This window comes from Ambystoma mexicanum, chromosome 6q, assembly GCF_040938575.1.
Source record: "Ambystoma mexicanum isolate Mex_15411 chromosome 6q, UKY_AmexF1_1, whole genome shotgun sequence".
Taxonomy (NCBI): Eukaryota; Metazoa; Chordata; class Amphibia; order Caudata; family Ambystomatidae; genus Ambystoma; species Ambystoma mexicanum.
The window spans coordinates 1,431,696,214-1,431,713,655 of record NC_090937.1 but is presented as its reverse complement, the minus strand read 5'-3'; positions in this window follow the sequence as shown (position 1 = coordinate 1,431,713,655).

Here is a 17,442-nt window from a genome sequence, read left to right as displayed (position 1 = left end):
AAGGAGGACTGTGCATTCCAATTCCCGTTGCTAGAAAAGGGGGGAGCAAGACCACAGTATATTCCATGGCCACACATGGACCGAGAGAACCTTAAACATAAGCTTCCAATTCTGACATCGGGAGCCGGAAAGTGGGTACACGAGTTAGAGAAAATGACGGGGTGTGTCACCTTAGCTATAGGGGACATTAAGGGCCTCCTAATTGCCATACTTGGTGAAAGAGCAGATGATGTATGGAAACGGGACGGCTATCCTAGGGTAACCCTAACTAACACCTCCCATGAGGGAGCGCCATTTAGTAACTGTAGGGCAGCAGTGTGGAAAGTGCTGCAAATGCTATAGCCACACACTTCTGATATGGGGGCTGTAATGACTTGGAAAATTAAAGAGTCAGAGGACCCGTTGATTTATATCCAGAATTTTCAGGACGCGTGGGTGCTCAAAACGCATGAGTCTTGGACGAAATCTATCCCTGTATTCTACCACATATTATGCCAGGGGTTGCCTGAACCGGTGCAGAAGCAGCTAAAAAAATTGGTAGGAGTAGAAGCGAAACCATGGGCAGAAATACAGTTGTAGATTGTTGCAAGAAAAGAACCAGAAATAGGAGGCAACTCGTAAGGGCGAGGAGACGAAGCTGGTGCAAAAGAAGCTCTCGAAGTATGCACTCAATGGAGCCATGCTCACCAGCCCAGCCGAACCAAGCGCACAACAAGTGACCAACCCATCGCAGAATAATCTGGGTAACGCAGGATTTTACCCAAGAGGAAGGGGTTTTGGAGGAAGAGGATGGCAGAGTAATCAAGAAGGGTTTCGAGGTAACCAGGGAGGCTTTCAGAATAATCAAAATGGCTTTCAGAATGCGCAGATGGGTGGTCCAGCTATGTCAGATGGACAGATGGCCAGACCACTGCCAGTATGTTGGCTGTGTGGAATGACAGGACACGTGGCGCGCATGTATAGAAGCCAAGGCATGTGGCAAAACAGTCAAGGGATGGGGGCAGGCATGTTGAATCAGCCTGCCGTCCCACAACAGGGCGGTGCACAAAATTACACAATGCAGCCGCAGGCGTCAGGAGTGCAGCAAGGTGCACAGCAAGTGGTTCAACCACCGAACATAGGGAACTTGCCACAGGGACAATCCCAGCAGGCACCACCGCAAATGTCACAGGGGGCTAGCTCCGGAGGGGGAGTCAACCCTGGGGCTGGGGGAAATCAACAAGTATACAGTGGGCCGAACTTATATATGAAATAGGACAGCTCACAGGGGACTCTGATGTGCTCTATCCCATCAGTGACACCAGACCCTAACAGGGAACCAAGGGTGAATGTCACCATAGGGGGTAAAGAATATTCCTTCTTAGTTGACATGGGTGCAACACGCTCGTGCAAATGAGAGGGCAAATTTTCCTTGTCCGGCGAGGCTATAGATACTCGTAGTTTCACTGGAGCTCATAGTAGAGTTCCCTTTACAGACGCACTCCCAGTCTCAGTGGGAGAGCGCGAAATGAATGTACCCCTATTATATTCACGTCAGACCCCAGTAAATATCCTGGGCCGAGACCTGATGACCAAATTAAACACGACCATCTTGTTTACCGAGAATGGTATAGTGTGCTCCACTCCAGGAATGCATTATTCAAACGTGTGCGAAATGATCAGAGCATACTCAGGATGTATAGCCATGAGAGCTGTACCGTTAGAGCCAGAAGTCTTTGCATATGGTGTGCGGGTTCTAATGGCGGGACTGCCAGGCCTCGCAGACAAAAATATGAGAACCCCTGATGAGTTTCTGTTCAGACCAAGAATACCCATGCACGAAGAGGAGAGACAAGTATTCCCCCTAATGATACAATCTGCCACAGTGCAAGGGAAAGTGGTATTGGTCGAAGGATATGATGAAGAAGGCAGACAATGGTGTGCGATTATCGCCATCGAAGAAGGGTATTGAGTGACTGACGTCACCGATGACGATCTGTTCGAAGAGCACCCTGACCTAGAGGAGACAAGAGTGGAAGTCTCACTTTTTGGGTCAAAATGATCAGACGGGAGGTGCCACAGAGAATGATGCTTGCGCTGGTATGTCCAGAATACTATGATGACGACATGGCCCAAGTGCCTGCCGCAGTAGGGAGTACAGGGCCCTATGACGTAGGTCTCCTGAAGGGGGCAGGTGAAGTGAAAATTAAATTGAAACCAGGAGCTATTTTACCACGAGCACGACAATATCCCATGTCCAGAGAAGCGGATGAAGGGATCGCGAAGACAATTTCCGCCATGATGGAGCAGGGCATTTTAGTGACGTCAGAATCACCTTGCAATACTGTGATTCATCCAGTGAAAAAGTCAAAGGGAGGGTCTTGCTGTTTAATCCAAGATTTACGAGCATTAAATGATATGGTTGAAGCCGAGTTCCCTCTAGTCCCTAATCCATCCACAATACTGTGTAATATACCCACTGAGGCCAAATATTTCACGGTGATCGATTTGAAAAATGCGTTTTTCTCAATCCCGTTGCACCGTGACTCTCAAGACCTGATGTCATTCACCGTCAGACAAATGCGCCTGAAAAGTACGAGGTTGCCACAGGGGTATTGCGAGTCCCCATCTATTTTCAACAGAGTCCTGCAAATTGACCTAAGCAATATTGCGGTGGACAGTGTTGTTTTGCAGTATGTAGATGACATTCTGATCTGAAGCATCACTGAAGAGCAATGCAGGCGCGACTCAGTCCAGCTATTAACTATACCGGCTGAAAAGGGATACAAAGTTGATAAGAAAAAGTTGCAGTACTGTTAACAGGAGGTGTTGTACATAGGGCAACTAATCTCTCATGAGGGAAAAAAGGTAACCCCAGAAAGGGCTGAAGCCATCATGAACACGGCCAAGCCGCGCACGATAAAACAAATGCAGAGCTTCTTAGGCATGTGCAACTATGTCAGAGCATGGGTCTTCGACTACAGCTCGTATACCAGGCCCTTGATTCAGGCTTTGAAGAAAGCCCAGGCAACAAAAGGAGAAATTAAATGGAATGCGGCAATGGAGAAAGGGGTTGCAAAACTCAAGGGGGCAATTTGTAAGGCCCCAGTTCTCGGGATTCCTAATTATGCACAGGAATTCTACGTGTTCTCACACTCCAATGGTAATTTTATGACAGCAGGGCTCGCACAGCGAACCTCGCTGGGGTACAAGCCCCTAGCATATTACAGCAGGAGTCTGGACCCGGTTATGAAGGGCCACTTCCAGTGAGAACAAAATCTAGCTGCTGCCGCATTTGCTATCGAAAAGGCGTCATCCATCGTGATGGGGTGCTCCATGACATTGTATGTTGAACATTCGCTGTTCGCCATACTAGAGAAGCCAAAGGGCACACTGACGTCTCAGAGAGCATCCGCCTATGAGGTGAATATCTCTAACCTATCGATCAAAATAGTTCGATGTAAAACTGTGAACCGTGCTACATTCATAGCTGAGCCAGTCACAGAGGGAGAACCTATACACGACTGTGCGAACTATGAGGAATTCTATGATGAGATCCCCAGGGTAAAGGAAAACGCCCTGGCAAGTGGAGAGATCGTCTTTATTGACGGTTCTTCGAGAATCGACCAAGAAGACGGACAAAGGTATACAGGCATGGCCGTGGTAAAACACCCAGCGAATGGAGAGTTTCGAGTACTCATCAATGCGCGAATACCCTCTCACTATTCTGCACAAGCTGCAGAACTGCTGGCACTGATACTCGCTATTGAGAATCATGCAGACCAGGAAGTAACTGTGTACAGTGACTCAGCCTATGTGACGTCCACAGTACATGCAGGTCTAGCGTGCTGGAAAAGGAGGGGCTACCTCCGAGCAGACGGTACGCCAGTGCAACATGCAGCCTTATTGGACAGGCTGATAAAAGCACTACAGCTCCCAGTGGGCATAGCAGTCGTGAAATGCGCCGCTCATACCAAGGGGACGGATTTCGTGTCACGTGGAAATCATGAAGCGGACACGGAAGCCAAGCGCCTGGCATCCAAAAATGAAACAATCATGGATGTGGAGGTGGCACGTACCCATGAGAGGATGATGGTAGCACGAGCCACACCAGAAGCCTATAGCAATATGGGGCAGACTCGGCTAATGGGGCTCTAGGGGTTGGAACCTCAGGAGGAGAAAAATGAGTAGAAGCGTCGAGGGTATTCTTTAACTGACGGTTGTGGAGGCAAGACAGCACTGGTAAACCAGTAATGCCTGTTGCCCTTCTAAAAGTAGCATTGGAACTGTAACGCTCACCTGATTCCTGTAGAGGCGCCGGTCTTGACTGGGCGTATACCGTATCTTCAAAGGTGATGTGTAACACACGGCTGGCTCTTTGGGCTGGACCTCTGTGCACTGTATGTCTGACTTGAAGGGTAAGATGTCTGCAGATAGAAAATATGAGATTAAGGAACTGGGTTTTTGAATGTCTCTCTCTTCTTCCCTTTCTCTTCTCCTGTAGAACCCCAAAGGTTAACACTCTCACCTTAGGTAAGTGAACGCCGTGCTCTCCATCTGCCTCGGGGCAGGGTGCTGTAACCAGTTTCTTCACTGGATAAGGGGAGCAGGCCTCTTGACTTCAGAGGACTGCTGTCCGTCGTTTACTGCACGAACGGTAAGTTTCGAGTAATTCTAATGTCTTTAAAGTCTTTAGTAATGATGTTTCTTGTTTTGCAGGGTTCCGGCGATGGCGGATGACGGGCTGAAGTGAGTTGAAGATGGAGCCCGTGTGATGAATAGAAGCGCCTGGAAGCACGTAAGTAAGCGCTTGTTGCCTGCTTCACAATGCGCTCTAACTGTCTTTTTATTTTGCAGGTACAAGTTCGGAGCGGCTGCAGGGTGCCGGAATACCCACTGGGTTAGATGTGGAAAGGAGTAATGGCACGTGAGTATTAAAGTTCCCCAATGTCTTTAAACGCACCTTGTTTTGTCTTTCAGATGCGGGATGCAGCGCCGAAGGCCTCCGGAGCGTGCGAAGAGTTGGTAAGCTTTTGTCTTTCAGATGCCGGAATGCAGTGTGAAGACCTCCGGAGTGCACGAAGAGTAGGTAAGCCTTTGTCTTTCAGATGCCGGAATGCAGCGCGAGGCGTTGGTGACAGCCGATGGACCAGGTAAGTGAAGAGCTGTCACTGAAGACCGTAATGCTAACCTGTTCTTTCTTGTCTTTATAGGTGTTGCTGAAGACTGGATTCAGGATGCTAAGCCTTTTTCCTTAGGCCCAGGATCAGATGCAGAAGACACGATGAGCGTTCTGCTGCAGAGGATGCAGAATAACGCAAAGCAAGATTCATCCATCGGGTGTGGTTTAAATAGCCTCCTGTAGTGCTTAGGTGTCTCCTTCCACAGCCACGCCTAGGTAAGAAAAGAGTTCCTGCTTTCCAGAAGAGTTCCAGTGTTCTGAATCTAGGGAGTGGCTCCTGCCCCACCCAACAGGAAAAGTAGTTCCAAACAGAAGAGGATCAGAGGCTCAACTGGCAGGCAAGTAAGCAGCATGGTCTGCTGCAGGTAAGTCCACCCAAGCATTATGAGCCCGGCGCTTCCAGCGCTGGGACTGGGCATATTTATGAGCCTGGTGCCACTGGCGCCAGGACTGGGTCCAAAAGGTCCCAATTGGGACTGGTTGGCACTCGGAACCTGGGTTATGGATCTGCTTCCAAGGGAGTTGGGAAAACCCTGACCTTTTGGAAGCAGAGATCATGACAGTACCCCCCCCCTCAAGGCCCCTCCCAAACCGGGCTTCTCCGGGGGTTTTGGCTTGTCAGGAAATGTTCGGTGAAATCTTTTGATTAGGCGAGGAGCGTGGACATATTCAGCAGGTTCCCAGGATCTCTCTTGGGGGCCGTAGCCTTTCCAGTAATATAGGTAAAATAGTTTAGATTTGGAGATCTTGGAGTCCAGAATGCTTTTGACTTCAAACTCGAGTTCTCCATCAATTAGGATAGGTTTTGGAGATTTAGTTAGTCGGGTTTGAGGTTGCACGGGTTTTAATAGAGAGACGTGGAAGACCGGATGTATCTTCATGTGCGGGGGCAAGTCCAACTTGACCGCTACTGGGTTTACTATGGTAGTGATGGAATAGGGACCAAGGTATCTTGGGTTGAATGTGCGTGGCCCTTTTAGAGGTAGATATTTGGTGGATAACCAGAATTGATCCCCTACTTGATATTGAGGGGCTTCCTTCCGATGTTGATCTGCTCCTTTCTTGTATTGTTCTTTAGCCCTTTGAAGGTGAGAAACAGCTTCCTTAAAGGCTTGGGTGATTGTAGAATGCAGGTAGTCTACTGCTGGTGTTTCAAGATCTTGGAGGGGATCCAACTCCGAGGTTCGAGGGTGACTGCCGTACAAAAGAAAAAACGGGGTTTTCCCAGTTCCCGAATGGACAGAGTTATTGTAGGCATATTCGGCTATCCAAAGGATGTCTTTCCAAGTTTTTTCAGTTTGTTGCAGCATGCAGCGTAAATACTGTTCCAGAGTTTGATTGGTCCTCTCGGTTTGTCCGTCGGTCTGAGGGTGGTGACTGGTCGATAGTCTCACATCAATTTGAGCCGACCGACAGCAACTTCGCCAAAAATGAGAAATAAATTGACTACCTCGATCCGAAATTAGAAGCGAAGGAAAACCGTGCAGTCGGACGATGTTTTCGAGAAATTCTCGGGCCAGAGTTGCTGCTGTTGGCAAGCCTTTGAGCGGAATGAAATGCGCCATCTTGGAGAATAAGTCCACGATTACTAGAATCGTATTGTATCCGGAGCATGGAGGTAGATCGGTGATGAAGTCCATAGAAAGCGTATGCCAAGGGCGAGGTGGGATGTCAATAGGGCGTAAGAGGCCTGCTGGTCTTTCCTTTTGACTCTTGTTTTGGGCGCATACTCCACAGGACATTATAAAGTCTCTGATATCTTTTTTCCAAGACGGCCACCAGAAGTAGCGCTTGATCTTTTCTGAGGTCTTGGCCATACCGGGATGTCCTTCCATTAAAGAATCGTGATAACAAGAGATTACTTTTTTCTGTAAATCTGTGCTGGGTAGGTATAATCGTTCTTGGAAATACAATAAGTTGTCCTTTACTGCAAAGTCCTTTCCCTGTAGATGCCAATTCTGTATGTCTGCTGGAGTTACAAGTTGCCTGGCTTTATCCTTAACTTCCTCTATGGATTCTGTGGCGATTACACCCAGAATTCTTTGTTCGGGAATGATTGGTACAGGTTTAGGGTTGATCAAGTGTTCTTCCACTCCCATCCGAGAAAGGGCATCAGCTTTACCGTTCTTTGTACCAGGTCCATAGGTAATTATGAAGTCAAACTCGGCAAAGAATAATGCCCAACGGAGTTGTCTAGAGGATTGGGCTTTTGCGGTTTTCAAATATTGCAGGTTTCGGTGATCCGTAATCACAGTAACGGTGTGTCGGGCCCCCAGCAGATAATGCCGCCAAGCCTTAAAGGCAGACTTGATAGCCAGAAGTTCCTTGTCAGTAATCGTGTAATTGATTTCAGGAGGCGAGAATTTGCGGGACCAAAATGCCACGGGATGCAACTGATTGGTTACCGGGTCCTTTTGTGATAGAACTGCCCCCATGGCAAGGCTTGAAGCATCAGTTTCCACGATGTAGGGGAGTTCGGGGCGAGGGTGTTTTAAGATTGGTGCAGAGATAAATTTAGTCTTCAAATCCTGAAAAGCTTGTTCCGCCTCGGTAGACCATTCAAAACGTTTGTTTTTCTTTAACAAGGCAGTGATGGGCTGGACTATTCGAGAGAATTCGGGGATAAACCTGCGGTAAAAGTTAGCGAAGCCTAACATGCTTTGCACACCTTTTACGGAGGATGGTGATGGCCATTTGAGAACTGCATCGACCTTCTTTGAATCCATACGCACTCCGCCAGGTGATAATATGAATCCCAAGAATTCAACTTCAGTCACGTTGAAAACACATTTTTCCAACTTAGCGAAAAGTTTGTGTTGACGCAATCTTTCGAGGACCATTTTCACGTGTTTCCGATGTTCAGATTCCGATGAAGAATAAACGAGGATGTCGTCAATGTAAACAACAACACACACATCTATGAGCTCTCTGAGGACATCGTTCATAAAATATTGAAAGGCGGCCGGGGCATTGCAAAGTCCGAAGGGCATGACCTGATATTCAAATAGCCCATACTTGGTGCGGAAGGCCGTCTTCCATTCATCGCCCTCTTTTACTCGTACCAAGTGGTAAGCTCCTCTAAGATCCAGCTTTGTATATATGCATGCTTTTCTGACTTGGTCCAGGAGTTCAGGGATCAAAGGTAACGGATATCTATTCTTAACAGTGATCTGGTTCAGGGAGCGATAATCTATACAAGTTCTAAGGTCTCCTTCCTTTTTTGGAACGAAGAACAAAGCTGAAGAAGCAGGGGACTTGGAAGGACGAATAAACCCATTTGCCAGGTATTGATCCAGGTATTGTCGAAGGTGAAGGTTCTCAGGCTCGGTGAGGGCATAAATTCTACTACAAGGAGGAGTAGATCAAGGTATCAGGTCTATCTGGCAGTCATAAGACCTATGAGGAGGTAGAGAGTTAGCCTGATCCTTCCGGAAAACATCTTGGTATTCTAGGTATTCGGGAGGTAACTGGGGAGTCTCTGAAGAAATTGCTGCCAGTGCAACACCAGGTGGGGGGTGACAAGTAGAGACACATTCTGGAAACTGGACCGTTCTTGCTCGCCAATCGATCAGAGGATTGTGTTTCTCTAACCAAGGTATTCCTAGAATAATCTGAAACTGAGGGGCCTTGATCACATCGAACACGATCTTCTCATGGTGTCCATCTTGACTTACTAGCGTCACCTCTTGAGTGGTATGCGTTACTGGCCCGGAGGCTATCTCCGTACCATCCACCGTAGTAATGACGTCCTTTACAGCCTTGGGACAAAGAGTTAGATTCATCCTCAAAACCATTTCATGATCCACATAATTGCCGATGGCACCGCTGTCGACGTAAGCTTCAATTGCATGTAATCGATCCGGATTATCAGGGCTAATGAGGACCATAGGTATCACGAAATGCGAGGTCACGGAACTGGTTTTCACGCTCGGCAAGAGGACCTCTATTCTTGTCGGGCGAGGTCGTTTCCCTGCTCAGAGTTTGTAACTTTGGTAACTGCAGCTCCTACTGCCTTCTTGGCAGGTTTCACCGGACAGTCTCGAAGAAAGTGCCCTGAGTTTCCGCAATAGAGGCATAATTGCAACTGTTTTCTCCTTTCCCGCTCCTTTTGTGTTAGAGGACCTTTCAGACCCCCTATTTGCATGGGTTCCCCGGAGTCTACTCCTTTGGAAGGAGTTGGCGGTTTGGAAAATACTCGAGCATCAAACTTGGAACGATCGGCCTTCCTGTTCTGCAGTCTGTGATCTATTTGAACGACTAAGTCTATATAGTCCGAACAATCTTGTGGGGGATTCACTACTTGGGCTAACACATCTTTGAGCTCTCCACGTAGACCTCTATAAAACAGCGTAATCCTTTTGTCCTCAGGCCATTGAGTTTCCACTATCAGTCTGTTGAAAGACGCAATATAAGCCAAAAGGTCTTGATTACCTTGTCGCAACGAAAGAAGCTCATTGTCCAAGGCCTGCCCCTGTGAATGTCTTGCGAACAGTTTTTCCATACTGAGCTGAAAAGCTTGAAAATCATGGAGGACCGGATCATCTTGATTTACTAGAGGGATCGACCAGTCTGCCGCATTGCCACTAAGGTACGAAAGCAGGAAAGCTACTTTAGCTTGATCAGTTGGAAAGGCTGCTGGCCGGCATAAGAAATGCAACCGGCACTGATTGATAAATACTGCAAACCTCTTTGGGTCACCAGAAAATCGTTCGGGCGGAGCCAGAGGTACATTCCCAGGTAGGTTGATCTGCACTGGATTCATAGAGGATGTAGAAGGAAGATTTCCCCCAGATGCGGGTAACGGGGTCTGTCCGGCTTGTGACTGTAGCAATTGTCTAGCGAGATCATCTGTTCGCTCCTTGGAAATAATCAGTTCCCTTCTTAGAGCGTTCGTTTCCTGACGGGCTGCATGCACTTCTGCCCTTAGTTCCCCAAGTAACTGGGCTAGCTGGTCGGTATCCGAGGTTTCCATAGCGCCTGGACGGGAGTTTTGTGGTAGGCTTTGCGTTCTGTAACGCTCACCTGATTCCTGTAGAGGCGCCGGTCTTGACTGGGCGTATACCGTATCTTCAAAGGTGATGTGTAACACACGGCTGGCTTTTTGGGCTGGACCTCTGTGCACTGTATGTCTGACTTGAAGGGTAAGATGTCTGCAGATAGAAAATATGAGATTAAGGAACTGGGTTATTGAATGTCTCTCTCTTCTTCCCTTTCTCTTCTCCTGTAGAACCCCAAAGGTTAACGCTCTCACCTTAGGTAAGTGAACGCCGTGCTCTCCATCTGCCTCGGGGCAGGGTGCTGTAACCAGTTTCTTCACTGGATAAGGGGAGCAGGCCTCTTGACTTCAGAGGACTGCTGTCCGTCGTTTACTGCACGAACGGTAAGTTTCGAGTAATTCTAATGTCTTTAAAGTCTTTAGTAATGATGTTTCTTGTTTTGCAGGGTTCCGGCGATGGCGGATGATGGGCTGAAGTGAGTTGAAGATGGAGCCCGTGTGATGAATAGAAGCGCCTGGAAGCACGTAAGTAAGCGCTTGTTGCCTGCTTCACGATGCGCTCTAACTGTCTTTTTATTTTGCAGTACAAGTTCGGAGCGGCTGCAGGGTGCCGGAATACCCACTGGGTTAGATGTGGAAAGGAGTAATGGCACGTGAGTATTAAAGTTCCCCAATGTCTTTAAACGCACCTTGTTTTGTCTTTCAGATGCGGGATGCAGCGCCGAAGGCCTCCGGAGCATGCGAAGAGTTGGTAAGCTTTTGTCTTTCAGATGCCGGAATGCAGTGTGAAGACCTCCGGAGCGCACGAAGAGTAGGTAAGCCTTTGTCTTTCAGATGCCGGAATGCAGCGCAAGGCGTTGGTGACAGCCGATGGACCAGGTAAGTGAAGAGCTGTCACTGAAGACCGTAATGCTAACCTGTTCTTTCTTGTCTTTATAGGTGTTGCTGAAGACTGGATTCAGGATGCTAAGCCTTTTTCCTTAGGCCCAGGATCAGATGCAGAAGACACGATGAGCGTTCTGCTGCAGAGGATGCAGAATAACGCAAAGCAAGATTCATCCATCGGGTGTGGTTTAAATAGCCTCCTGTAGTGCTTAGGTGTCTCCTTCCACAGCCACGCCTAGGTAAGAAAAGAGTTCCTGCTTTCCAGAAGAGTTCCAGTGTTCTGAATCTAGGGAGTGGCTCCTGCCCCACCCAACAGGAAAAGTAGTTCCAAACAGAAGAGGATCAGAGGCTCAACTGGCAGGCAAGTAAGCAGCATGGTCTGCTGCAGGTAAGTCCACCCAAGCATTATGAGCCCGGCGCTTCCAGCGCTGGGACTGGGCATATTTATGAGCCTGGTGCCACTGGCGCCAGGACTGGGTCCAAAAGGTCCCAATTGGGACTGGTTGGCACTCGGAACCTGGGTTATGGATCTGCTTCCAAGGGAGTTGGGAAAACCCTGACCTTTTGGAAGCAGAGATCATGACAGGAACAACTACACTACCCCCTCCATATGACAAAAGAAAATCTTTCTGCAACGCTTGCAGAAGACTGGTTCACACCGAATTTGGCAGAGCATGTTGCATTTTTCATGGTGAACTGCATTATCTGCCAGCAATTCACCGCTGGGCACACATTAAAAGTAGTGAGAGGAATCATTCCCAGACCAAATGGACCATTCCAGCACTTGCATATCGACTACGTCGACATGATCCAAGTGTGCAACGGGTACAGGTATTTAATTGTGGTGGTGTGTCCATTCTCTAGATGGATAGAAGCAGGTCCCTGTACACACCCAGACGCTACCTGTGCTGCCAAGTTCCTAGTGAGGGAGGTGTTCCCTAGGTGGGGGGTGTGCGAAGAAATGAGGTCAGGTAATGGGGCTCACTTTGTAAATTCAGTTTTTGAACAGATTAGCTTGTTGCTTGGTATAAAGCACAAGTTCTCGTCGGCGTATCATCCTGAGGGGAACGGGATATGTGAACGGATCAACGGCTTGCTTAAGGAGAGGATAGCCAAGTTGAAGCTCACATTAAAGAAGGGATGGCTGCACTGTCTACCATTGGCATTGTATGCACTTCGGAACCAACCTGGCTCTGACCATCATCTTACGCCGCACAAGATAGTTACAGGCAGAAGGATGAGGACCCCCTTTACCCCCCAAGATAGAGCTAGTTGTGATGCCCAGCCGACTAGAGAGGTCCTGGGAACAGAGATGCAAAAGTACCATAACTGCATGACATCCAGCGCCTCTGTCATTACAGGCCAGCTGCAGCGACGGCGAAAAGGGGACGGCGCAGCATGAAACACCACAGGAAGTGCTGAAGCAGACACCGAGCAAGGTGTACATGCGCCCGTCGTCTTCCCTGGTGACAGCGTGCTTGTGAAGAACTTTACCAGGAAAAGGTGGGACGAGCCAAGATTTAATGGCCCTTTCATTGTAGAGGACTGCACCCGCTCCGCCGTCAAGCTCCAGGGCAGAAGGGCAAGGATCTTCCTGAATGACATTAAACCCTATATAGGAGAGAGCCCTCCTGCTGCATCCAACTGCAAAGAAACCGCAGACAACGGGGAAGAACCTCAGCACGTGCAGCCAAGATCAATGGCGAGGAAGAAGGACGCATGAGCAGAAAACCAAGACAAAGAACCCGGATGCAAGGTGTGGCTTGGAACTGCACAGGTTCCCCAAGCAAGGGGAAATAAGGACATAACTGACACTCTGTACATCCCAGTTGCAGGGTAAAGAGAAGCACATCCAAAGCCACAACAACATTGATAAAGTGAACTTTCGAAAGTACGACATGCCCAAGTAGTACAAAGAATAAAGACTCCATTGTACTGCCCGAGTAGGGTGAGAAGGACACAAATGCTTCCATCGCCAATAGACATTGATGAACTCACGTTTAATTTGTTCTTCCAAATAATCGAGAAGTGCCCAGAGCTCGTTGGGAGAACAACTGATACACGCACTTATATCACAGATCCAAGAAACGTAGCTCAACTGAGTCAGCTGTGGACTAAATGGAATCATTTGGTGGCAATTCATGCAACGGGAAGTTGCAAAGACTGTGCGAATCAAAAGAAAAGCTTGTGATTAGGACACAGCCAAACAGGGCAAAGGTCCCTATCACCCGAGGACACCCGGCTGGAGCAGAACGTCCTGTTTAGATTAGTCACAGACTATCCAGAAATGGTAGGAAGGCCTGCAGATGTTGACGTCATCACCTTCCTTAGAGATCCGGCCAACGTCCCACACATGTGCACACTTCTCCATGGTATAATGCTCCAAGTGGAGCTGTCCAACTTCCAGCGAGAATTCCTAAGGAGATTCCAATAAACTTTCCGCCGAGGACAGATCGAGAAGAGCAGAGACGAGGATTATGACATCTTGATCCTAGTTATTTTTTTTCCTTCTTATATTTTTTCTTATCATCCTTTTCATCATCTTTCCGCCGTGGAGCAGATCGAGGGGAGAGACACTGTTCTTCAACTTGTCGTCGAGAGGCAGAGTAAAAGAAGCGGACACAAGAACTTCACCATCTTGTTTTCCGTGTCCTTCATTTTTCTCATTTTTTCCTATTTTTTCATATATCACACTTATTTTTATTTTTGTTTTTATTTTTACAACATTTTGTTTTTGTGTGATTTTTAGCAGTTCCATCTTTTCATCCTTTCTCATTGAGCAAGTTCCAGCATGTCCTCAGGACCAAAGCAAATTAGAGGCGTGCATAGGGACCTCACCTATTATCAATATGCATGATGAATGTGATGTACCAAAGTTGCTAGCCTAACCATTTTCCATAGTCTAGCACAGGAACTGTACTGAGTACCAGAGACTACCGTCATCACTCACATGAGGGGGGACATTTGGAGAAGCACTCACCCCTCTAATAGTAACGAACTCTTGAAATACGAGACCAGAGCAGAAGAAGGAAAAATAATTGACTATGAACTCATTCGAAATGGGGGCCCAGAACAGTAACTTGGTTTTACCCCCAACAGAAGGGCGTCCCCACTTCCCTGGAAGAAAATGCTGCAAATTGTCATTCCAAATGATTATGTGTATATGTCATTAACAATCAGAACTGCTTTCTTTATTTGTGTGCGATGTGCACCAATCTCAGTGCACCCACCAGATAATAAACATCTGGGGCCTACGAAAGCACTCAGACCCTATATAGTCATTCCAGTCCCAAGAAAACCTGATGATAAAAATAATGAACTGAATTTAAATGTAATAAGCAATGATTTAGACACATTTGAGGTAACAAATGAAGAGAAAAGCTGGACACAGGGTCAGCACGGAATGAATGAAAACGCTGCACTGACCACTGCACGCACCCACACACAGGATGCACACAGACAAGGGCAAGTGTCAATGGCTACAGGGCCTCCAACGAAGGCAGCAGAGAAGGGGAGACTGCCTGCCGAACAATCATTTCCAGAAAACCGTGGAAGTACCCAAGAGGAGCCAAGTGAAACACTAGAGAGAGAGGGCATAGCAAAATCCCTCAAAAGAAAAGAACTAGCCACAAAGGAATTCACAGAGAAAACACAAATGCTGATAGACTATTTGTTCCCTTTCATAGTCAGAGCAAAGAAACTGCTGGAACATAGAACTGCAGAGACTATAACGACAAACACGCCAGCTCGAGCACTGCAAACAAGCACCAGATCTATGCAGCCTGCTCCACCGAGACACCCAGAGAGGAAAAGCAGCACAGACGCATTTATAGACATAGTCATAGCAAACTACAGAAGAACGCTGAGAATCAAGAGAAGCCCACATGAAGATAACAATGAACTTAATGATTACCTGGACAGCACAGCCCATCTCGGAAACAACATATGGTACTAGCACATGAAGGAAGTAGGGCGAAGGTAGTCAGAAGGAGAATGCTTTGTCTGTGCTCTCCTACCATACAGCATGGGAAAATCCAAGATCTTCGTGGCTGTAGAAATTGATGTCCTTAAAGCACACTGTACATCACATGTAGCAATGTGTAACACCAGAGGGCAATTTATGGGAAAAGACGCCTCGTTGATATGGGCCAATGAGAAGGATTATCCGTATGAAGATGGCTACGTCCAGGACATTAAAACAAGAAACCAAGCGCACACCAGAAATTATGTGCTCAGGTATGAGAACCCTGGCATCAAAGGATCAGGGATAAGATGGGAAGTTAACCCGAGACTGAACGTTCAAGGGAAGACTGCAGAAGAGGCTCAAATCTGGAAGAACAGAGGCCAAATGCAGATCTGGGGGACAGTGGTCTCCCCAGATGGATCGGAGGACGGAGTAGTAATCTACCGAGCATGGATGGTCCTTGGAGCCTGCAAGGAAGCAATAGAGAATTCGCAGAGGTTATGCAAACCTCTGTGGCCAAAGCTAGTAAAGCTACTAACATGGGTTGAAGATAGAGAAGGACCCCTGCAGATAGTGCCACTGGAGAACCCGAAACTATTTTCAGAAACAATGGCACAAGGAAGATGGGAGAAAATCAAAACTGCGGACAAATCTTTGAAGCTCCAGGAATGACACAAGGAACCGCAGTTATTATGGACCATTACTGGGCGTGTGGATCCAAGGCATACATAAGGCTGCCGAGAAACTGGGGAGGCATATGCACACTAGTGAAAGTCCATGTTTCCGCGCTAGTGATCCCTAAGAATGATCTGAAGTTGGACAGTTTCCCGAAAGCAGATGCTCATCTAAGAAGAAGGAGATCTGTGGAACTGGTATCCAGGATGAAGAGGGAAAATTACTTTTCTTCCAAATCAGAAGAGGCATTCCATGCAATCCCGTACGAACACAGGCTGTTCAGCTTCACCTCAACAGTATTCACAACACAACTCTTGCCCCACATCCAAGTTGGAGTGAATGCTAAATGGTTGCAGATAACCAGATGGGAGTTATTGCAGACCATCAATACCACGATAAAAGGATTCAACGCGATCAAAGAAGAGCTGAGAGCAATCAGACTGATGAACCTCCAGAACAGATATGTGCTTGACATGATCACTGCAATGGATGGAGGTGTTTGTGCAAAAATCGGAGAATCATGTTGCGCATTTGTACCATCACATGATGAAGAAAACGGAACCCTAACAGAGGCCATAAGCATGTTGACAAGCCTGAAAAACCAGATGATCGATGAAAGTGATGAAGTGGACGATGACAGCTGGTTTGGAGACCTATTCTCGTGGGTCCCACAATGGATGGCAGATATATTCAAGTTTCTGGGAGCTCTACTAGCAATGGTATTGCTAGGATTCTGTGTTATCAAGATAATCATTACACAGTGCCAGAAAACTGCGAAGAAAGCCATAGGGATGAAAATAATGGTTGATGTCGAGCCAGGGTGGAAGCCCAGAGACCTGACTAATGAAGAAATAAGAGACTTTGTGAAAGCCAGCAAATTTGCGCCAGAGGGTACAAAGTTCACATACCCTAAGAAACGAAGAAGGTATGAAGGAAAATGGATCTACTGCAGCCAAAATGGACAATGTCAGCTAATGACATGGAACAAAGACGAACATGTGAAGACAGCAGGGAGTTTGAAGGGAGTGATAAAAATATGGACTCCAAAGGCTAACACATTCACACCATCATGTACAAACGCTGAAGACGATGAACGTGACACAGAAGAATCCAAAGAAATGAATGCAAAGGAGGTTGCAGAAGTGGTCGATGAACCGACCAGAGGGTGGAGTGTAGAGGAGGTCCCAGACATGGCCTGCACCCCTTCCCCTCATTTCAAGGTACCAAGAGCGTACTCGCCAAGGTATGTGATGTATGAAGAGCAAATGAACCTACAAAGAGCTGCACTGGGACTCTGCCCAGTATACATCAGAAGATCCATACCTGTGAAGCACCCTTAACCAGACAACCCTGGGCAGCACGGTACCCTATCAGACAGCCATACCAGCCGCTGATACTGAACGAAGAGTACCTACATACGTCCACGAAGAGACCCCGAAAGCCTTAATGGAAGGCCAGTACAAATGACTTAAGGGCCTGAACAGACTCGTGAATGAACAAAAGCGGCTATCGAAGACAAGCACGCCAGTGCGATTAACTACGAAATAAATGTAATGGACACAGAGAAGAGACAATGGTAAAATGTGAGGAAACGGTGCTACGTGACAAGATGGAAGCGACCGACCTGTTAAACGTGTGTGAATAGGCTTGAAACGCAAGATGCTAAGAAATCAATACTGCTTGCAATACTTAGTAGAAGATAGAGCGGCAAGCGCCAACCATATATCTACCTCAATAACGCACATTATACAAGTGCGACTC